General features: G+C 43.6%; 1 pseudogene across 1 annotated transcript; it reads right to left on the bottom strand.

Annotated features, from left to right (window-relative positions):
• Positions 1-1,141: 1,141 nt before the first annotated feature.
• Positions 1,142-23,980, bottom strand: LOC146199456 (solute carrier family 22 member 7-like; annotated as a pseudogene). The gene is made up of 4 exons (XR_014705081.1): positions 23,682-23,980; positions 17,843-17,928; positions 13,246-13,660; positions 1,142-1,250 (listed from the first exon to the last, which is right to left on the bottom strand). The product of XR_014705081.1 is annotated as a solute carrier family 22 member 7-like (transcript).
• Between the last annotated feature and the right edge of the window lie 163 nt (positions 23,981-24,143).

Consider the following 24,143-nt stretch of genomic DNA (forward strand, 5'->3'; position numbering starts at 1 on the left):
TTTCTGTAAGTCTTATCTACACGATGCAAGCTCAGGAACAAACTCTGAAAGAAAGACATCACTCCGCGTCGGAAAATTTAACCCTTCCTTTTTCTTTGTCTAACAGCATTTTACAGTACTCAATAGTTTCCTCGCAATAAAAACTTTGGAGGCCACATATCAACTTCTTATGGATACGAAGAAACAGCGTTAATGGCTGTCGTCTGCGGTCTTTCCTACACATGGACACGCTTAATCACTGGCTCTTCAATGTGTGCTTGTTACGTCACCCACAGTAATCGCATACAGTTGTATGCTATCACATCAAGTAAAAAACTGACAGACATGTTTATAAGCCCCGCTTTATCAATCCGCTCAAATATGTCCGCGTGGCTTAGGAGTATATCCTGTCCGAATCAGGATCCAAAAGTACCGGAAGATTCGATTCGGTTCTCACTCTCTCATCTCAAAGCAGCTGCAAGAGTTGGCATCAGGGCTATGTCATGCCGTCTCGTGACGTCACACTACCCATCAACCAATCAGTGCCCTACCAGCTACCACCTGCCACCTACCAACTGTCACCTACCAATCCCCACCGGCCAAAGGCGTGCTCTTAATTTTTCACTCACGACATCGGCGCCCGCGTCGGATTTTCTGGAGAATGGTCAACGCTGCCGTGGTAAAATTGACGTCTAAGGATGTTTGACTTGAACTGCACAGTCTACTGTTCAGCAGTAAATCCTGACATTAAAGATGCATTTTAAGCTGCCATGGCTCTCAGAGGTCATAATAATGCTTCTCCCCACCCCTACAGATATTTTGAGCTTTCGAGGGTATCGTAACTGCCGGATATGGTGCTCAATAGCAACCCTATGGTCTGGGCTCTTTTGACCACAATAGTGCTTAAAAACACAGTCAAACAGTTTCTACCTTCGATTCGAAACACACGTCAGCTGAAGAGAATCAGAAGCTAGAACGGTTTGTGGAAGCCCTCTCTATTACTCATCCGCTTGAAATGTATTCCCGCACAGCTGAGAATAATTAAGGTACTTAACGGTGGTGGACGAGATGTACAAATGTGGCTGTGAACAAGAGAGTTAGCAGTTACTCCTAGATTAACTGCTACAGTAATGATTTCGGTTAGTGTGGAAGCTACAAGAGCTCACCTGTCTGCCAGAAATCCAGAGATGAGGTATCCTGTCATTGAGCCAGCCCAGTATGCCGTATGCGTAACATACATCTTCCAATTGGTCACCACACACCCATTGGTTCTGCAAAGTAACCCATAAAGACCGGACAGAAAACAAAAATAAATGAATATGAGACTATAATGCTTTAATTGCTGCTTACATTTTCGCGTTGTGTTTAGTGTGTGTTCATGCTCTTCCTTTATGAAAGGTGGCCAAGTTCCAACACGGCACGCTTGAACTTCGTTACTAAAGGACGAACCTCAGCGATTACGCCTTTTTATAGTATCGGTTACAAAAGAACGCCGAGTTTGTTCAATCGTCCTTCTTGCGCGTAAGGTTCTGCCATGAGCTATCGAGACATTTCAACATTTATACACGCAGAAGCTCGTGCCTCGGAGAATGGACAGTGGACAAAACCCTCAAAACCCCGCTCGGCGAGCTGAACTAACCACGCACTCGACAAACAGCAATGCAAGCAAGTAATGAATACAAAGAAAGTAGGAAAAAATACAAAATAAATGCAAAGAACAGACGACCGTCCCTTCAGGTACGAAAAATATCAGAAAAGGGGGAAACACTTTTAGTGGCATTCTTAATTTAAGTGTTTCAGTTGTCGAGAACAAACATGGCCTTGGATTTCGCTGATGATAGTACATATTAACAGCTAACAGATTTTCAGGTGCTAGAGCCCGGTTGTCGGCAATGAGACGCGCTGCAGATGACGGCACGGAATTAATATCGAACGTACGCGTTTCTTCAAACGTATACCCAGAATCTCCGCTCTAAGGTGTTAAGCAGCATTGAAGCAATCTGGGCTAGTTGGTGATGGCAAATGACTGGAAGAATATTACCGCTCTAAAGGACGAAGACACGCAAACATAAAAGCAACAAAATGTGCGCAGACTTTTAAACGAACGTTTTGGAGCATGCGGGAAGAGTATTATACAGAGTCGCCAAACAAAAATATTTTCCGACAAAGATACAAGACGATAAAACTTATGGGAGCTTTTTCCCTACCATTTCTAGACAGTGAATTGTTCGGGCTTGACAAACGTAAAATTTATGCCACCGTCACCACTAAATTGTTGTGTTTTTGCATGCTTCTAGCTGCCGTTGTCGGTGGCCTCTGAGTTAACAGTGAGGGCGAACTTCCGGGCACTGCATCTTCATCATCCGGCCACCAATTTTTCATCATCCGGGCACTGAGACCTGAAAATCCGTGTCCGCAGACCGAGCAAAATTTACCGAGACTTGTTCTGCGTTCTCTCAGGCTTCCGCTTCCTGCACAAGGATGGGGCCTCGGTGCCACACACTCGCCGCAAAACACCGCCCGACGTCGGCGGTCGAAGCACGTTTGGCACTTGGGATGAAGTCTGTCACTATGTTGCCGTGTCAGCTTGAGGAGTTTCCCTCTTTAGCAGACGATTTTATGCACGCTCGGCCCGGCGCAAATAATGGGAGGCAGTGGGATTATGTTCACAGCCGGTGGGGATTGGTAACCCAAGTTAATCGAATAGGCGAACTAGGGGAGAAACCATGCTCATATATATCAACTCAAAAGGTCTAAAACGGGCCGTGTTTACGTGATCCGGACAAAGCTGTATGTCAGCCATGTTTCCGTCAAATTGCCATAGAGCCGTTGATGATGTGGGTGTGACACTGTGCCGTTACTCATTCAACTCCAAATTATTCTGAACGTAGTCGGAGCATGGTTCAAAGGCGCAATATTGGTGTGTCAACCGCTGTATACGTCACAAAATACACGCTCGGAGAGCACTCGAATACACTTCTTCTTCCACATTCTTGTCAGACCGGCGTCTCTCTGCAACCACGCGCCCTTGTGCATCGTTCTGTTTTCAATGCCGTCACCATTCCAGCAATGAAGCCAGATGAAAAGGGATTTGGGAAGCGTTTTGCGGGAACGGTTACTTTGACAGCTGTACACCAAAGCAGAAGAGTGCTCGCCACTGCTGACGACATGCTATGCTCGTAACCAATTCATGCTTATATCTACTCTCCATTATGGGACAGGAAGCAATGTTTTTCTGTTCGGTCCCATCCGAGCCAATAAAATTTCCTGGGAAACTGCGCATGCCGTATTCTTTTGCTGCTCGTGTCTGTTTTTTAGTGCAGTAACATCATTCCAATCATAGTGCTTTTGCAGCCCCTCCATTAGAAACAATTGAGCTCGTTTGGCTACTAATAAAGGCATCCCATGCTTTTCGAAGTGAGCACCCTTTACTTGCTACAGGAGTGCATGCACGGCATTGTAGATAGGACCGGTTGCTGATGGCAGCCGGGCGAGCTTGAAAGAAGTGGAAAATCAGAAAAATTAGAAGGCAAGAAAGAAGAAAGTGTCGCCAGTATACAGTGTGATTGAATAGCTGTTGCAGTTAAACCCTAAGCTTTGTGCGTGTAAGGTTGACTGCACGACTGCCAATTGGCGAGTGAAGCTTCAAAAATATCCTTCTGCAAATTTCAGCTAATAAAGTAGGTGAATTATTTTGTAAGCATCCGGCAGCGTGACAGGGTGACCGCAGGCATGCCACAGTCACCGGCGCGCGTCGAAAATTGTATCGTTGTGAATCATTCAGAACTCTGAATAATCAGCCCTCATCGGCCATCAGCCGCATACCTTATCTGTCAGTTTCGAACGCTGCAATATGCGGCAAGGCGGTTAATGAGTAGGCCGAATAGCAAGAATGATAAAACTGTGTAGCGGATAGTTATGAATAACGCAAATATTGCAATCGATAAATGGTGCAACGATTTTATCCACCTAACATAATTTAAATGTCATAGTCTCATGATTAGAAAGGAGAAACCTGCAGTCATTTTTGCCCAGAAAAAAATATTTCGCAGCAGAAAAAAATTATTTATCGTGAGGTGATCAAACACCGCGATTGTTCGAGAAAGAGTTGGGGAGAGAGGGTTGCTGTTGCTGTTGCTAAACTTTGTTGCAAATAATTGGATATATACTACAAGGAGACGCCTGAAAATTAGCATAGCGAATATATTTCCTCCTTAGAATGAGCAGTTAATACGCGATAGCGTATAGTGTTCGTACTGTTGAGAAAGCGTCGCCGTAGCCCAGATTTAAGAAGGATGTATCGTTAAATGTGTGTACGTAAGTTGGTATCAAAACTGCGATGCAACCGTTCTTTGTGCAGTGTTAGGTGTGGTGTCAAACCATTTCGCTTCGTATTCAGCATGCATCTGCTAGTCGGGTTGGAGGTTAGTTTGCAACGACACGGATTCGAACTAACGGCATGTGTACCGCCTCCAGTGGTATGCTGTTAATGGTAACTGTAGGTGTCTGCTGGGAAATATGGGACACCGCGCCTCCCTTTGCCCGAGAACTGAACCAACTCACGACATCAAATCCGGCTTCGAACCAGGCTGAAAGAGGCTGCGCTTCGATGGAGGCGAAGCGGAGAGGCGTTCATATGCTGTGCGATGTCAGTGCACGTTAATGATTCCCAGGTGCTCGAAATTTCTCCGTAGCCCTCCACTACGGCTCCTCTGTCTCTCTTCTTGCTTTCACTCCCACCTTCCTCCCTTCCCTTACGTAGCGGTACAGGTGTGCTCGGAAAAGTGTGATAGATACTGCGCCTTTCCTTTCCTATAAACCAAATAGATTTAAAAGACGTTTACCTATCTGCCAAATTGTGTGCCAGTCTCTCAATGCCCGAAATTCGCGGAATCAAAAAGTATGCCAAAGGTGCTACAGTAGAAGCCCTTTATAGTAAAGTCACTGGGACCAGAAAAAAAATCTTTACTAAATCAGGGTCTTTACTATATCAGTTGTTAGAGATGACATAGTCCTGAAGATGCCGTCTGGTAGTTAAATGGGCACTTACTGCACATGTCGCTTATTAAAAAAAAAAATCTGAATAACTTTCATGTCTACGTTATTGTCTCTTCGTGCAATTTTTCACTTATAACTTTTTTTTTTTTTTTACATCTTGTGGAAGTACCTCTTAAGCATGAGGACAACATGGTTATGAATACAGCCAAGTTTGCCTTTATGTGGCAACCAAAACCTTGCATGAACACGGTGTCATTTTTTGCTGTTTCTGTCCTTTAAAAGGCAATAAATGATAAATGCACGTGGCAGTCAACTGCTGCAAGACCACGAACGCTGCACCTCCACTTCTCGCCTCCGCTGACTCATGCTCCGTGCTGCACAGTGCTGTGAATGTTCGCCCGATTCTTCCCATTCTGAACGGACCGCACCGCCTCCTTTCTATGTTTGTAGACAGCTTTACTTTTTTTTTTTCCTACGCGCTACGTGCTTTTCCTCGCGGCTCCGAGTCTTTTGTAAGGTAGGCTTCTGAATCCTGATAAGTCTGGTGTTAAAGCCACTTAAAAGAACACTCGGTCTAATTTTTAAATTTTCAAATACAAAAAAATTTTTGCCTCGTGATTCTAGGTAGTGCGCGGGCAGCGATATCATATTGTGGGGGTTGTCGCCACGGTCCGGTGTACTTTATTATAACCGAGTTTTACCAAAAATGTCTTTACTATAAAGGGGGGAAATGTACAGTTGTCTTTGGAAGATAACTGGGACCGCAGTTTCACTTTAATATATCTCAGTTTACTATAGCGTGGTTCTACTGTATTTAGTCTACTCTTAAGGTGAAACTTGAACATCCTCCTAACATTTTTTACGGTTTCAATTTTTTATTTTTTTATTTAATATTTTACAAGCATGGTACAGTCCAATTACCAACTCTGGAGGTTTTATCTCAAAAAAGAAACCAGTTAAAATCGCTAAAATATAAACCTGGATTCCACGCAATCTTATCTGCTATTACAAAAATCACTGAGATCTGTCAAAGATAACGAAATGTTTTTACTCCGATATCAATATAAAGCATCTCAATCACATGAACATTGGATATCATCAAAAAAGACATTTTGATATTTTTGCATTCTGCTGTGATATATAATATGTGAATACAGATAGGCACTAAAACAATGTCCTAAATTATAAACCGCTATAAGCGCCTGAGAAAAAAATAGACTTTAAAAGGGTCTTTATAGTTCACACTTTTGTTGCTTTTTTTTTCTTTTGTCAGGTTTGGCTATGATATAGCTTCGAATATCAGAAAAGCTACGCACTAAAGTGGTAAGCTGCTGCCATCAGGCTGCCTGCGCGAAATACCCTTGTAAAACGAAAGCTCGATTACAGTTCTGTGGCTTGATTGGAAAAATACATGACTAAACTATGAATTTACCAGTGAGAAACCATTCGTTACCTATATATATATATATATATATATATATATATATATATATATATATATATATATATATATATATATATATATATATATATATATATATATATATATATATATATATATATATATATATATATATATATTGGCAGACTATGGTTCCTGCTTCTGCAGTACAATAACCAAGTGTATTTCATGCTCATGTGATTCATCAAATTCGACACACCGTTATTTACTTTACAGGCACTAAGAGTTTTATTAAATATCGTGTTTCCAACAGGCTGTGGAACTCAATCTCTAAATCAGTCTTGCCTGGTGTTGATGGAAATGCTCTTTAGAATGTACTCAGAACGTGTTGTCTTGAATTACCCATTGATAATGTTTTTTTAATGTTCCGCCAGTGCACTTCTGTTTGTTTTGTTTTCGTTTCTTTTACTGTTGATGTAAGCAATGCATTGCGTTCTGTATTTTATCGTGTTGAGACCTCTTTAGGTCTCCTTTTTCATTTTGGACCACTCCATGCGTTTGATAAAAAAAAAATGAGGAAAAGTTTAACACGGCTAAAGCTAAGTAGACGAAGTGAAAATGCGCGACTCATCCATGGATGTCTGTGAACCTCAAGGACACTACGGCCTGGTCTAGAAGATACAATGCTGTCGAGGGCATTTTGAAGGGAGAGGTTATGCGTAGTTATTAACCGCTCAGCGACATATATTCAGAACTGCACTCCAGGCGGTAACGGCGGACACTCATAGCTATTGCTAACGCTGTATACCGGGGATTTAGCCTTGAGTAAACTGTCCTTACAATTCTAGACGACACGAAGGTGTCAAGGGCATTTTGAAGGGGAGGTCTCAGGGGGCGAGTCAGATGGGCAGCTGTGGTGGGAAAGCGTAAGCAGGGGACTGGAAGGCTGTGTGGCATTGTGTCAGGCAATTTTGTATTTTCATGAAGATATGCACCTGCACAAATGAAGTTTGTCAGGTGTGCGAAAAACAAGAAGCAGGTGCAAGAAACTGAAGAAGTGAAGCAGAAGAAGAAGTAAGCACCGCCGGCTCCGTGCACCACACGTGCGCCGCTAGGCACGTTCAAGGTCATATGAAACAAACGTTTTTTTTTTTTCTTTATTGCCTGCTTTACCATATATGCAGTACAAGCCAGCAAAGAATGCAGGTACGTACTAAACATCCGTATATGCACAACACATTTCTTCAAACCACCCAATCTGTGAAACAGTCTCAGCCACTCGGGCGGCTCAGGCTGAGCTCTGAAAATGTTCCGCACATATATGTTACACTGTCAATGATATTTTTACGCTTAAAGCGAATATTCTAATTGGCGTGATTGGTCTGCATTTTTGTCCTCCGTAGGCTGTGAAGGATCAGAACCATTATCAAGTCGTATGGTGCTTCACCCTCGTCTTTGACCGGTAGATGGCGAATGCCATCAGGCGTGACAGGTAGATCTTTCTTCAAAGTAGATCTTTCTTCAAAAAAAATAGCGTTCCCACAGTCAATAAAAGCATGCTCCATTGTTTCATGTTTATTGCAAAGACTACTGTTGGTTGACAAAGGGAGAAGGATATCTTTTTCATGAAGTCATGTTTTTTTTTTTTTTTTTTTTTGCTGTGAGGGTGGTTTTGTGCAGTTTAAGGATAAAAGACTTTACGGAGGGCTTTACTGGCATTTTCTTCACTCCTTTAGGGGCAGTTGTCCTGAGCCATCACTGTACAGACGAACCGGCATCAAAGTATCAGTTAGATCACTGTATAATTTCTTTCGTTTCACATTGCTGACATATTGCGAAGGGAAACGTACTTTAAGCATGCTAAATGAGATTACAACTTCCGACAAATACCCTTTCAAAGCAACAGGTACGTTGTTGCTGCAGGAAACAACGAACGATGGCAAAGTATATTTTAGACGTCCGTGCGACAGTTTAACCTCTGCGAACTACAGGCATGATTTCAAGGGGATCTTTACATCCCCTGACCATGTTTTTAATCAGGTCTTAACTTCTTTTATTCAACTCGGAGAAGGGTTAGTGTTCACCAACGAACTTCCCGATAATATCTCACATTTTTTTAGACCTCAAGCTGACGTTCTGTGAGGACCATCTTTGCTGGATGTACTCCCCCAAAACTTTATTAATTTGTAATTCGGCACAGTCAAAAGAGCCATATCCTCACTTTGTCTGGAATCTGCGCTTCAAAATTCATGCTCTCGCAAAATGCAAGTCTGAATGATCAGCTTTTGAGGCTCGTTGCAGCAAGTTTTCCTAGACCGGTCATATCAGCTGTAGCTGAGGCCATCCTGCAAAAAGAGAAGGGCACCCGAAAAAAGAGCTGAACCCCTTTTTTTTTTTCAAGCCGCGCAGTACCTTATGTACACCGTTTATCCCACAACCTTAAAAAGGTGGCGAGCAGGCACAACATGCCCCTGGTGTTTCCCGCACCTAACAAGCTCTCCAAGCTTTGCCAACGTAATACTGGGTGTCCCGGCGGGGGTTGCAACAAAAAACTCGGGTCTCCCTATATGAACTGTGCGGTAAGAATGGTGTACCGCATTCCTCTCATATGGGGCTTGATATGTTGGCCAAACTGGCCGCTGCGTAAATGACCGGTTACGGGAGCATGCCCTAATTGTTGAGAATCTGGGCAAAAAGCTTTAAAAATATGATAGAGATGATCAGGACGAAATTAGAAACCAACGCCAACCTTGTGCGGCACCTTGTATCATGCAAGTGTAAGGTAGGATTTGAGAAAACGACGATTGTGGGAAAACATGAGAATTATAAGGCAAGGCTTCTATTAGAGGCATATCATCTAGATAAGCTATCCGATCGTTGCGTTAGCGATACTTCTGTCCACATTTGCTCAGCGGAACGTGCCTTTCTGGACATTTTTTTGCACTAACTGCTGCTGCTTTATCTCTACATGCCCGGTTTATATATATATATATATATATATATATATATATATATATATATATATATATATATATATATATATATATATATATATATATATATATATATATATATATATATATATATATATGTATGTATGTATATATAATCTGTACTTTGGCATAAATAAGTAGTTGGTAGTAGCGCTGGTCAGTCGTCTGATGTGCCCTTCTTTGCCCATCATTCTTTATTTTTGCGCTAAATTCTTGACTTCATGAATCTCCAACTAGCCCGGCAGCATACTCTCTCCAACTATTTTACGAATGTTCATGAGAATTAGGGACCTAATTTGCAATAGTGAGGGGCAGATAAAGAACGTTCTGAAGGGCCCTGCTTGAAGGCTCGGCACACATTGCAGTTGTGAAGAAACCCATTTTGCTCTAACGTGTTCGAAACATAGGCCGTTTTCTTTCAGATACGCGTTTATTCTCTATTCAGCTTTGTCACCCTGCTCTTCAGTGACGTCTCTAAATAGTTATTGTATTATGCGAGCATGTCGAGCGAGTTTGCTGAAGGTTATCCACAAAGGTAGCTAACCTTTAGCAAGAAGTTTTTACTATTACACCTTGGAGCTTATTCCAAGAAAGCACTAAGTGCAAATCATGCAACGTCAAGGCCACGCCACCTAGTTCACACAGCCGCAGAAGGAGAAAAAATACGTAGTATTTGGATATCGAATTTTAACCGTGCCGGAATTCTAGACCATAATTCGGCAGCTCACTTGCAGCTTTTCGTAGAATCTGTGTATATTCCCTCTAAGACTATAATAACTTTATTTCACCACCACAAAGTACATGGTGGCAGGATGCCTACAGTAAAAGCTGCCTCTTGGGCAGCTTGACAAGGCCACAGGCACCCAGCCGTTTACCTTGGCAGCAAAAATAGCACACAATATTTAGAAAAACGGCAATACATGTATTACAGAAAACTACATAGGCACATGACAAGTATTCGTCACAAAAACAAAAATAAAACCACATACATAATTATTCACATGCAAAATAAAATAAAATCACCATGTACAATTTTCACTTTCATAATAGAGTGTCACTGAGTAGGAAATATTCAAGCAGTTTTTTGTATGAGGTATGTTCAAGGGGGACATTATTGAAATGAAGAGAATTCAGGAGACGTGGCAGCGTATTTTCCAGTGTTTGACAGCCGTATGTTGTTCTGTATGTTTTAATATGCCACTTATCGATCTTTCTCGTTTCGTAGACTTTGTAGCTGAGTTCAGTGTTAGCCAGTTTATGAAAAAAAGACGTGTTATTAGTAATCTCGCGTTTTAAAGCGCGGCATAAATGAAAGTTATACTGTTTAGTAATCGGAAGTATTTTATGCTTAGAAAAAAGTTCCAGTGTGTGGTATGTTCTAGGGACATTTTCAAGTATTCTTAAAAAGCTTTTTTGTAAGATATGCAACTTTCTTAAATTTTCTTGCGATGTTTTACCCCAAACTAAATTGCAGTAGCTGAGGTGAGAATGAAAAAGAATGATAAACTGCGAGCATTGCTTTTGAAGGCAAGATGTGACGATGGCGATATAGCAACCCAATTATCTGCGAGAGTTTGTTTGCAATAAAATAGATGTGATCATCCCAGGTCATTTTTTCATTGAATACGACGCCCAGCGTCTTAAATGTTGGTACTATATCTAAAGGAACGCTATTGAAGTAAATATTTTTTGTTAGTTTAACTGTCTTATTCTTTGCTTTAAAAATGACTGCTTTAGTTTTTGTGGCATTAACTTGTAAGCCGTTTTTTTCTGTCCAATCGTATAAATGGAAGAGTGCAGAATTTACTATATCTATTAAGTCATTTACGTCAGTTCCTGAAAAAAATATGCTCGTATCATCAGCATATATTATATATTTTGCAGGAGCAAATACCTGCACAATATCATTGATAAATATATTAAAAAGAAAAGGACCCAATATGCTACCTTGAGGAACGCCACGAGAAACCGGTTCTATATCTGATACATATTCTTTAATGCTGACAGCCTGCCTTCGATTTCTTAAATAGGACTCTACAAGAGATCCTGCGTGACCTCGAAAACCATACCTATGAAGCTTTCGGATTAGTAGTTCATGATTCAACAAATCAAATGCTTTTGTAAAATCTATGAATATGCCAACAACAATTTTATTTTGATCCAGCTGTTTTAATATGTATTCTTTCTGATCTAATAGTGCATGCTCAGTAGAACGGTGTTTACGAAATCCATATTGTGAATCTGTTAATATCTGTTTTGCCTTTTCAAACTTCGCAAAGCGTCTGAGAATTAATTTTTCAAGGGGTTTCGAAAATACTGGTAGCACTGAAATAGGCCTGTAATTGCCCAGGTCGTTTTTATCACCTTTCTTATATATCTCGGAAAAACGAGCAATCTAGTCACTAGTGTATTTAAAACAAAGAAATTTTGTCCAACAGCGCAGAAATGGCAGTGGTTGAATTGGAAACTTAACGCATCCCTCTTTTACTGGGACTCTCGCACCGCATTGAATGTTTTTTTTTTTTTATTCGTTCACAGGAAAGAAAAGGCTCAGTATCAGTCATACCTGTTCTGTGGACACCTGAGCCGCGCCGTAAAGGAAGGGAGGAAGGTGGGGGTTAGCGGAGGGCTGCGGAGCACTTTAGACCACCTGGGAATCTTTAACATGCAGTCACATCGCACAGCACACGGACGCCTCTCCGTTTTGCTTCCATCGAAACCATAGAGTTTTACTCTATGATCGAAACGCAACCGCCGGCGGTACACTGAACGGAAGTGATTTCTCACTCATTTCATGGGGGGCAAGAGCGCGAGTTATCAGCCCGAACATGCACCCGTATAATCTAATAATAATAATAATAATAATAATAATAATAATAATAATAATAATAATAATAATAATAATAATAATCCGTATCGGTACAAATTTATTTACTGTGCGCGGAATTTGTAGGTTTTTTTATTGGTTCACAGGAAGAAAAAGGCGCAGTAGCTGTCAAACTTGCTCTGTGGACACCTAAACTGCACCGTAAGGGAAGGGAGGAAGGAGAGCTGTAGTAGAGGGCTACGGAGTAATTTCGACCACCTGGGGATCTTTAACGTGCGCTGACATCGCACAGCACACGAACGCCACTTCGTTCGCCTCCATCGAAACGCAGCCGCCGTGGTCGGGTTCGAACCCGGGACCTCCAGCACAGTAGTCGGGCGTCTTACCCCTGCACCATCCCGGCTTTTTTTTTTTTTTTTATTGTTGTCTGCACCATCCCGGCGTGGTTTCCTGAATAAGTTTTCATGCATCTTGTCGTATATATTTTGATTTATTCGCAACAATCCTTGCGCGTAATAACGGGATTCCATATATATCCTCACTGTCAAGGATTTCTCGTGGTAGTAAAGTAGTGGTCTGAACAAAAAAAAATATTTGCAATCCTTCTTAGCAGCCTTGCAGTCATTACACATACACATATTACTTACATCCAAGAAGCCGACAAAACAGCTATTGCTCATTTTAACTTTTATTTTAACTTTTATTTTAACTTTTATTTCACCTTTTTTATTTTAACTTTTATTTCTGCAACACTATGGACACGCGGCTTCACAAATGTTGCAGATGCCCTGTGTTCGATATCGGCGGAAATATTTCCTTCCGCGAATCAATGAGTTATAAAAAATGTTAATGGTTGAAATAAGTGTCCTTTCCAGCGCTGCGGTAAAAAGCAAATCGGAGTCGTTGCAGTCCTAGATAAGACATCATTTGCGGCCGCTCTGCGCTAGGTATCGAACTATTGATTGCCCCCTTTTCTTTTGGTTGTTTTCCTGAAAATCTGCGCGACACGTCCTTCTTGAAGAAATCAACCAGCATTATCGACCTACCTCCATTGTGACGGATGTGAAGAACTCGTCGTTGTCGTACCTCCATCCGGTCGGACAAGTGGCGCCAGTGTACTGATGCGTGGTGGCGTTTGCGTATCCGCCTTCCGCAGCGCCCGACTCCTCGTCGACGAACTGACAGCGGCCTCTTGGCAGAGCCGTCATGTCCAGAAGTTCGCCACCAACCGTGACTCCCTTTGCGAAGCACCACTGGCTGGGTGGCGCAACGAGCACCAGCACGTGACCTAAGTAGCACATCACGGTGTGCCACGTGCCCAGCACCACAGCTGCCGCCACGATGGTCTTGTTGAAAAGTCCGAAACCGCCGATCTCCTTCAGCACCCGCTCGAACTCCATGATCGCCGGCAAAGAGCACGGTTACACGGAAAATAGTATTTGTGAACCGGTCACAGCGACCCTGCGTAAGATGTGCGGATCAAATCTGAGTGAGGGCTAACTTGATAAGATACGCGGCCTATGAAAGTCTACTGGGCAAACACAAGGTGTGGCGCTTAGGGGCTATTGTAGTTCACTTGGAATTCCTAATCTTGGAGAGCGAGGGCGATAATTCTGACCATTGAGAGATCTGGTGCTCTTGCGATGCAAGACGTGCCCCGCAAGCTCGCGAGTGAACACAGTGGATTGGTTTGGTTTGGTTTTGTGGGGTTTAACGTCCAAAAGCAACTCAGGCTATGATAGACGCCGTGTTGGAGGACTTTGCGACCACCTGGGGTTCTTTAAAGTGCACTGACATCGCACAGCACATGGGCGCCTTGGTTTTCGCCTTCATCGAAAAGCTGCCACCGAGGCCGGGATTCGATCCCGCATCCTTGGGAACAGTAGTCGTGCTCCGTAACCACAGCGCCACCCCGGCGAGGTGAACACAGTGGATCTATCTCACAGTGAATCTATCAGTGGATTTTAAAAAGTGGTGTGCACCTGTGCTGCGCAGAATTTACGTTTAGAGAGCAACCAATTTTTATGGGAGCAGGCGGTACCCACTACCGCCTACAGCATCGAACGCCACATGTAGCCTTCCGGTTCGAAATGATTTATTTCGTTTAAACCATCCATTTAACTTTTTCAACTGATTTAAACAAGAAACCTTTACCTAATCTAATTTTCTGTCGTTTTATGTTACTCCGAACTCCAATGTGTGCCTACGTCAGTGAGCACTCACGTATGTACACTTTCCCAATGTTTTTACCTGAACGCGAGAGCGTCGAGCACCAAATCGATAATCTCCGTATAAAGAAACACAGCAGCGAACTGTGCTACAATACGCGCGTGCGCATGAGTAGCCCGGTGCAGATATCCTCTGCCAGGCTGTTCCGAGAACCACCTTCTTTTCAGCGCAGTTATCGTCTTCATCCCTTTTTTTTTATTTTATAATCAAATGATCATAAAATCACACATGTATTGCCATGTTCTACCAGAAATAAATTTAATGCTTTTCTCGAAAGCAAAAAACTGAAGAAAAGGAAAGCCTCAATAAGGATTCCTTATCCCGCACTGACAAGAAAACAGACGAAAGTCGTTGCACAACACGAAGCCCGATAGCAACGACGTGTGGCCGGGTTATTTTGCTTATCAATTCACACCTTCCTTTCATGCAGGAGAGAAGGTGGTACCATGTTTTCTTTCCTAATCTGTTCTTAGCAGTATATGTATGTATGTATAACTTTGTTAAGGAGCCGGGAAACGACGGAATGCAGAAAGCAGAAGAAAAGGCGATGACAGAAAAGCAGCTGGTGTTGTGTCCGGTTCTCGTAACAGCCTGGAAGGGAAAAGCTGTGCCTGAGGGCATCGGCGGGTATCGGCGTATTCTAGCTGGCTTCGCCGCACTGTGCTTCGTTATACGGCGGTTATTTACTCACCGGCCGAAGCTCGTGCGTTCCTGAATAAAAAAAAGAAAATTGAGGGTCTATTTTAGTTTATGATAGTGTTCGGGACGCCGTTACCGGTATATTCCTTCATTTCGACAGTTTTGGAAATTTTTCGTAGCACTTTGCAACAGTATACTGCTTGTGAGATAATACGTCCTCCTGCAAGGTAAAATAAAAACTATGGCAGGTTTATTTTTATCCTAAGTAAGCTTCATGTCTTTGTTATCATTCTAGTAGAGGCAGCACAGGCATTTGTGGCGTGCCAAGGTTCTTAATTGGGCTAGTCGGCTGCTAGATTCGGACATACTTGCTAGCGCACAAGGAAGACGCACAAAGAAAGTAGGAGGACAGGACGCACGCAAGTCCTCGTTTTCTGGCGTCCTCATTATGAACTGCGGGCGTCACCTCAGCAGCACGCAACATATTATCCCTGTTTGAGTCATTGGCAGGCAGTTGGCTGCAGAATGTTGCTGAACGTCTGTACATAATGTAAGCAAGTGCGTATCGAACCAAGCTGTTTTGCGCTAGTCTCTGGGCTGCAGTCAATTCTGACTCTTTTCCCTCGCAGTTGTTTTGTCTCTGATTCACTGGTTCTGTAACTATAGCGCCAGCTATAGACGGGAACAGTAAGACTAAACACGGGCCTAATCTTAAGTCTTCGATAATTCCTTAATAATACATGGTTTACATGATCGGATTCTGCTCAGCGGTTCCCGCCTGTCGCACAGTGCAGCTTACTTTTACTGTCCGCAGTTGTCGCCACAAAGGGACTGAGTTTGTTTTCGTCTTACTTGAGTTTCTAGCGCCCGACTCTGAATTGTTCGTACTTATTTTTTGTCATATCTATAATGCTAACTGTGATGTTTATCAGCAACACAGAGCTTCGCAATGCACCTACAGTGAATACCTGTGAAACGGTAACTTTTATGCGTGTTTTCAATCGATGCCATATTACTGACCTCGACTGCACGAATGCAGTTCTTATTATTGTATTAGTATTATACAGCATTATTATTATAGACCAGTGCTTGTTTATGACAAAAAGAGTATTTTAGGCTTCATGATTTTGGGAATCTTGTGAGAAACAGACTACTACCGGTTACTTTGATTCGATGAAGTAAGCAATCTCACCCACGTGTCTCCTGTTGTTGTTTGTTTCTGCGGTGATTCCATTCTATCTTTATAAGGTTTCCCGGTGGCGGCAAAGGAGCCATCAGTAACTTTCGCGGTGCTGCCTCACCAAGAAACTCCGAATCAACGAAGTCTCTCGCAAAGATAAATTTACCTGTCTTTCCCACATGTTACCATCAAGACATCTGGTCCACACCAAACTAATGCAAACCTGGAGACAGCAAACTCTCAGAGTAGGCAGCCAAGAACGAGTTAAATCTTCTGTTCAGCAAGGTGTTAACGTTATTATAAGATTTGATCAATGTAATGGCACTTGCAGGTGGGAAGAAAGAAGGCTGGTCGTGTCAGATGGCTCGAAATCGCGTTGGCGTGAACTTTTAGAACGCTTTCTGCGGCGACCCTGCATAGTATTGCAAAGCCTTGAAAGTTACGCGTTTTCTGTGGGTTTTTGTATTTCCGACCAGACCTCTACAACCGCGCAGATGTTTTCCTCCAGAGTAATGCTGAATAGGCTCCGCAATGCATTTACAAAGTAGCAGTGCGCGCTGAGAAACAGCTGTTTTGCCCTGGTCGGCCTGCCACATCGGAAAAAGGCATTGATATAAAAAAAATTATAAAAAGAAGGAGCGAACGTCGCATGAAATAGCTGAAGGCCGCAAACCCTCACGAATGCACTGAACACGTGTGACGAATACAGAGGTGGGCAACAACAAACGCTCTTTCGCCTAGTGGCTAAATGCAGGTCAAAAACAGCCATTTCCAAACCATATATACTCATTTGTCTTCTTTTCGTCTCGAAAACTTACGCTATAGCAGAACTAACTAGCCGGCTTTAGAGATTCAGCGCATCGACGTTTTCCTGTCCTCTTTTTAGTGTGTTCTTAGTTGTTGTTTTATTTTTTTGTACGTAGCGTTTAAGCCCACAAATTGCAATATTGATTCCGTATGTGGCACAACTTGTTCAGCAATTTTTGTTTTTCTTTTTCGGCTTTCTAGCGCTGCAGAAGTGGGCCACTTGGTTTTTGCATGATGACATGAATTAGAACTCATGCGCTGAACACTTGAGAAGGTAATTATGCACTGGACGATAAATATAAGATAAATAAATGCCCTTGGTTTTGTACCATAGTTATTCGTTACTATTTTACATATTTAGCTAATAGATACGGAGATGTTTATCTTTCAAGAAGAACAATACTATTCCTCTCCTTCCTGGCCCTCATTTTTCCTTTCTCTTCCTCCAAAAGGGCGCATGTAGCAGCCCTAGCTGCCCCGAATACTCTAAAAGGGGCATTGTTTTTCTACAAGCAGGAGAACACTTTCTAAAGTGGTAACTGTGTTTTATAGAAATCTCAGGCCCGCACGTCGAACATCAAAATCAATGGGACATCATGAACTTTTTGAACGCATATACTGGCTTCTCTGAAAAGAGGTGTAGTCAATCGATAACAGTGAAAAGCCGCAACCAAGCACTAACTTTCTGTAGGTTGCTAAGGTGCTCACAAAGGACAGCTCTGCAAAGTTCAGCTGCCAACAACAGGGAAGTAAGCAGGCAGAAAAAAAGTCAACAAAGTTAAACTCACCTTCTCTCCTTCACTTTCTTGTTTTCTTTCCTTGTGTTTTTTTTTTTTTTCTTTCCTAAAGCCCGTGCTCTCGCTCCAGCTGAAGACTGCGGATGGGACCGTTCAGGTAGCAGGAAAATAAGGCTCAGTCACTTTCGATGACGTCACAGCAGTAGTTAACACTAGCAAACAATGTACGCTTTCTCTTCTTTTCGATACACCAGTCGCTCTCATGCCCGCAGGTGTTGTTAAGCTGGTCTGAATGCGTCACTACGGAACGCGTTCTAGATCAATTTAGTCTGGTGTTTTATCACTGTAACAACCACGTGGTTCTGTGCGGACGACCGATGTACTCACTGTTGAATTAGAGAATGCATTTGTCGCTGACGACAGAGGCACGCAGACTGTGACGTTGAATCTTCGTGGGCAGAGCAGCTCCGCTCTTTAGTGGTACGAAACCGAGGCATGTTTAAACGAGAAAGCAAGGACGAAGAGGATGGAGCAGGGGGAAGGAGGAGAGAGGAGAGAAGAGCAGTCAGAAAAATTCAAACAAGGATTTAAAAGAACGCTTCAGTTGCGGTACGGGGAGCTGGCCTTACAGAACATTCCGACCCCGGAGGCATCTAATAATGCGAAATACAGACGTCAAAACAAATTGCAAAAAAAAAGCCAGTATATCCGACGCAGTTCGCTGACGCCATAGACGTCTTATTCTATGTGGTCGTCGTTAAGCGGCCTGCGTGGCGAAGGACCCTCGAAGTGTTGAAAGCAGTCGGGGAACGTGAATGCCCCTGACTGGATCGAGGCTACAGAGGGCTGAGGCGTCTACGGGGGGCGAGTTTATTGGCATCAATTGAAATTAATGGCCACTATGTGGCATCGCAAACGTACGGCGATGGAAGTGACAAATAATGAACAAAAGGCTATGCGCTCAACGCCAAGCTCTGGCTGAAAAGTAGCCGTATAGAAAAGGAATCGGTGGAACCGCCGGAATATTTCAAGTAGGCCGTTACGAAATGCAACTGGAGCTGCCAATAGGTCTTCGAAAAACGCCATATACAAAACTCGAAACAATTTTTTCAATGACAGTATAGCGGCACTGCTGATCATTGTTTACGAAGACAATCAATTTTATATTCTGTTTGCTTATCTGCGCGCATACTTATCCAGTCAGGTGAGCTCACACTGATTCTCTCTTTTGGTGAATCCCCTGAAAGGATTTGGGGAAAATCTTGCCAGTTATTTCAAAGTGTTTACTTTTCCATCCACGCTTTGCTTGAAAGCAAAACGTACAGAGAATATTACACTTTTATTTGGGGGTGATAGCTTTTCTCCAAAATTGCAATCTTATGCGCTCCAGTAACAATTATTGCAATTTCTCGGTTCTGCTTTCACGTATGGGACAAAAACAAGATACACTGTGAGGACGAATTCTTCTTGTGTTCATATGGAGAGGAGGGGGGGGGGGGGGGGGCAATTTCAAATAAGGGTTCCTTTCTCACGCAAGACCCGCCAAGGCGCTACGAGCCCTCGCACATTTGCTGTCATTTCCACCCTCCCCTCAAAGCAGAAATCTGTTTAATGCTCCTTAAAGGCTGGCTGAACAAACCCTCAGGCTAGAGATGTGAGGGCTGGAAAAAGGCTGAACATTATTGAGAAAATTTATTTTTCTTTTTTTTTTTTTTTGCAACAAAGAAAATGTGAAAGAAACACGCAAGAAATCGTAACCTGATTTCAAGGATTTGCGAGTGCTTGCCTTCAGTTTAGGTTATCGTGTGTGTGTGTGTGTGTGTGTGTGTGTGTGTGTGTGTGTGTGTGTGTGTGTGTGTGTGTGTGTGTGTGTGTGTGTGTGTGTGTGTGTGTGTGTGTGTGTGTGTGTGTGTGTGTGTGTGTGTGTGTGTGTGTGTGTGTGTGTGTGTGTGTGTGTGTGTGTGTGTGTGTGTGTGTGTGTGTGTGTGTGTGTGTGTGTGTGTGTGTGTGTGTGTGTGTGTGTGTGTGTGTGTGTGTGTGTGTGTGTGTGTGTGTGTGTGTGTGTGTGTGTGTGTGTGTGTGTGTGTGTGTGTGTGTGTGTGTGTGTGTGTGTGTGTGTGTGTGTGTGTGTGTGTGTGTGTGTGTGTGTGTGTGTGTGTGTGTGTGTGTGTGTGTGTGTGTGTGTGTGTGTGTGTGTGTGTGTGTGTGTGTGTGTGTGTGTGTGTGTGTGTGTGTGTGTGTGTGTGTGTGTGTGTGTGTGTGTGTGTGTGTGTGTGTGTGTGTGTGTGTGTGTGTGTGTGTGTGTGTGTGTGTGTGTGTGTGTGTGTGTGTGTGTGTGTGTGTGTGTGTGTGTGTGTGTGTGTGTGTGTGTGTGTGTGTGTGTGTGTGTGTGTGTGTGTGTGTGTGTGTGTGTGTGTGTGTGTGTGTGTGTGTGTGTGTGTGTGTGTGTGTGTGTGTGTGTGTGTGTGTGTGTGTGTGTGTGAGAGAGAGAGAGAGAGAGAGAGAAAACAAGTACATCGTTCCTGGACGTAAGATTTGAGAGCCGCTGTCATCGCCTAGGGTTTTAAAGGGGTTTAATGCCCCACACCTATAGTCGCATGGGAGCTCCAGGCAGAATACAACACGTCAAATTTAATTATTCACATCACGGCTTGAGTCGAATGAACTGGCAGAACGGGCTCCCTAGCAATGAATATGGTACAAAGCCACGGAGAATTTTGCCCACATAAGATACAAGCCTTCCTGCGGGACACATTGACTGTTGTTTAAGTTCGCTTCGCGAAGGCCGTGCGATAATTCTATGTGAGATATATTTGAACTGCCATCTAATGAACTTCTGAGGAAACCCGACTAAAGCTTTCACTGATATATACGGCTGCGCAGACTTGCCATTGTGTACTTCAACAGAGCACTATAAGAAGTTGAGCTGTCGGCTACAAAGGAGGAAGACCTACACTTCTGGCTAATAGGGAATATTAAGAGTGGGAGCTTGCTCCGGTTTCTTGAAAAAAAATAGACTCCATGACTTACTGCAAGTTAAAAGACAGCCTCATTCTATGCCGTATGGCAAGTCTTCGAATAAAAAAAAAAGATAAAAGAAAGATCGCGCTCATTGTGCACGAGAATCGGTTAGCGGGGGAAAAGCTTCGGTCCCTGCTCAACGTCTAGGCGCAGTTAAAAGCACGAAGGTATATCGCACAGCAAGCTGCATTACAAAACGTTCTTCTAATTTGCACATATCAGTACAACTCGTAGCCCTGCAGCGGTCAAGACGAGGCCGGAGCGCCGCGCACTCAAGTAGAAAACTGCATACCGTTGGCGGTAGATCTAAGGGCGCGCAACGGTCGCATCATCATAATCATCATCATTATCATCAGCCGGACTATATCCACTGCAGGGCCACGGCCTCTCCCATTTTCCTCCAATTAACCGGGTCCTGTGCTAGCTATATCAACTTGACCTCTGCGAGCTTCTTAACATCATCCGCCCTCCTAACTTTCTACCACCCCCCTGCTACGCTTTCCTTCCCCTGGAATCCAGTTTGTTACCCTAAGCGACCATCAGTTATCCTCTCTTCTTACTACATGTCCTGCCCATGTCCATTTCTTCTTCTTGATTTTCACTAGACTGTCAGTAACTCGAGTTACTTCTCTGACCCACTCTGCACGCTTCCTACCTCTTAACGTTACGCCTACCATTTTTCGTTCGATAGCCCTATACGTTTTCTTCAACTTAAGTAAAACCCTTTTCGTTAGCCTCCACTTTTCAGCACCATAGGTGAGTACAGGCGGTATACAATTGTTGTATACTTTCCTCTTGAACGATACCGGCAAACTGCTAGTCGTATTCAGCGAAAACTTGCCAAATGAGCTCCATCACAATCTTATTCTCCTAGTTATTTACCTTTCATGGTCTGGATCTGCGGTTACTGTCTGTCCTAAATAGGCATATTCTCCTACCACTTCCAGTGTTTCATTACCTATTGTAAGCTGCTGTTCCTTCCTTGTAAAGTTGAAAATTACCATAGTCTTCTGCATATTAATTGTTAGGCCTACCTTTCTACTTTTCCCGTCTATGTCAGCAATCTTTTTTTTTTTTTTGCAATTCATCTCCAGCTGAGTTAGCAAGCAAGGCAATCTCATCAGCAAATTGCAGGTTACTGAGGTATTCGCCATCCACGCTTATCCCTAACTGCTCCCATTTTAAGTCTCTGAATATATCCTCAATAGCAAGCTGTGAATAGTGCTGGGGAGATCACGTCTCCTTGCCTAACACATTCTTTATGACAGTTTTGTTGCTTCCTTTATGGAGAACTATGGTTGCAGTGTAGCCACTATATATATATTCCAGTACTTCCACATATACGGCTCGTCTACACCCCGATTTCGCAATGCCTGTATGACTGCCGAGGTTTCTACTGAGTGAAATGTTTTTTTCGCACTCAGTGAATGGTATACTTGCAAGGGCTCGTTATATTCCTAGTATCTTTCTATCGCCTCGTTGACGGTATGTACAGCCTTTATCAAAAGTTTACAGCCAGAGTGTTTGCTTTTAAGCCGTATAATGACTTCTGTAGTAACTGTGGCCGTCCTAGCCATTGGATAGGGTAGGACAAAAAATCTTCTTGCCTTCAGCAAGTATGGAGACTTCGAAATGCATTACGAGCCACATAGTATTGCTCAGAAGTAGACCCCCTGGGCTGTACACTTTTCATAAAGGATGTACATTATCGATAGTACAATACCCTTTCCAAAGCCTGCTTGATCTTTTGCTTGATTGAAGTCAAAGATTGTCTTGATTCTGTTAGCGATTACCTTAGTAAACAACTTATATGCAACAGATAGTAAGCTGATTGGCTTGCAATTGTTCAAGTCTTTAGCACGAATACCTTGTACGTATCGGATAGTAAGCTGATTGGTGTACACTTTTTCGAGTCATTTTCGTCTCCATTCTATTCAATTAAAATAATGTTTGCTGTCTTCACATCACCTATAGGGGAGCGTGGAGGTCGCATGGTCGGCCAAATGGTTAAATAGCACAAAAGGAATGAAAATGAGAAACGCGCGGGGCGCATCTTGACAACACAGGTCTCATATCAATGGCTCACCGAGCTCCGCCACGCGCTTTGGCCGGTGGTGGCGACGAAATCGACAAATCGGGCTCTCCCGATTGCGGACCAAAAGCGCCGCACAGACGGACGACAGGACTCTGTCCGGGCTCGAATTCGAGCAAGCATAAAAGGCGCGGTGATTTCACACCCGCTGTTCTTGGCTCCCTTGACTACGCACCGTTGTTTCTTAGGTCAGTGTAGGGCTCTATTTAAGTTCTTCGCGCTGCCTCGCGTAGAACTTCAGGCCAGTTAGCCATTTGAAGTGGCCCGATGGGGACACGAGGGTGAACGGGCAGAAAGAGATAAGGGGTAATCTGCGGCGACGCTCAGAACAGCTTCCCTCGGAACGTGGCCGCCGTACCCTTCCTATAGCAGCGGCCGCGCGCTCTAGTCTCTCAGGAATCACAATGGACACAAGGTTGCGGCAAGGTGCGCAGGGGCAGGAGTTACGAGCAACAATAAATAATTGATTTTTTTTATTTCTTATTGCTAAAGCCTTGTCTGAAATCTAAAAGGTGACGTAAATTGTGTCTACTTTTCACGCTCTAGTCATATACACGAGCATGAGAGGTACAAAATAGCGCCCAGAGGCGAGCCTAGAAGGACACTGCCCGAGGTTTCGTTGTCACTTGCCGCCTTTAGTAGGCTGCACACAACACAACCTAATGAATTGCACACTACCGAATCCGCTGAAGCGAAGAAAAGTAAGCCAACTCGCTGCTGAATTTTCAAGAAATTATTAAAACTCTTTCTATAAAGGAAGGCTGAAGACCCGCTCACCACTGGCTTGTGGGAGATGACGGTCAGCTCCGGCAATCTGCAGCTTCGCTCTCGTCCCCTGAGGGGTGTGGTGCTTAGTCGGGCGTGGCGTTCTCGTGGTTCGGCGAGCTGCCTCAATAACCTTTGGCTTGTGACTTCGCTCTTGGTCTACAGGTCGATAAGTCAGGCTTCTTAGGACGTCATGGCTGGCGGTCACTTTGCAGCGGTTGTCCCGTGGTCGTAGTTCGGAATCGCAGGATCGACGAGCGATATCTGTCGTCCTTTCCTGTCTCCCGTCCTTGCTCGTGTTCGCCCCGCCGAGACTCTCTCACCACCCTCTCCACAGGCAGCCATTGTCTATCGATGCTTCGGAGCTGCAGCATCGTGTTGCCGGCGTGTCTGTCTGGTCTTGTCGGCGTGTTCCTTGTATATTGCTTCGTAGGCTCGTGCGTTTTCTTTTTCAGCCGGCAGGAAATGGCAAGC

This window comes from Amblyomma maculatum, chromosome 2 (assembly GCF_055883805.1).
Source record: "Amblyomma maculatum isolate TAMU_Amacu chromosome 2, ASM5588380v1, whole genome shotgun sequence".
NCBI lineage: Eukaryota > Metazoa > Arthropoda > Arachnida > Ixodida > Ixodidae > Amblyomma > Amblyomma maculatum.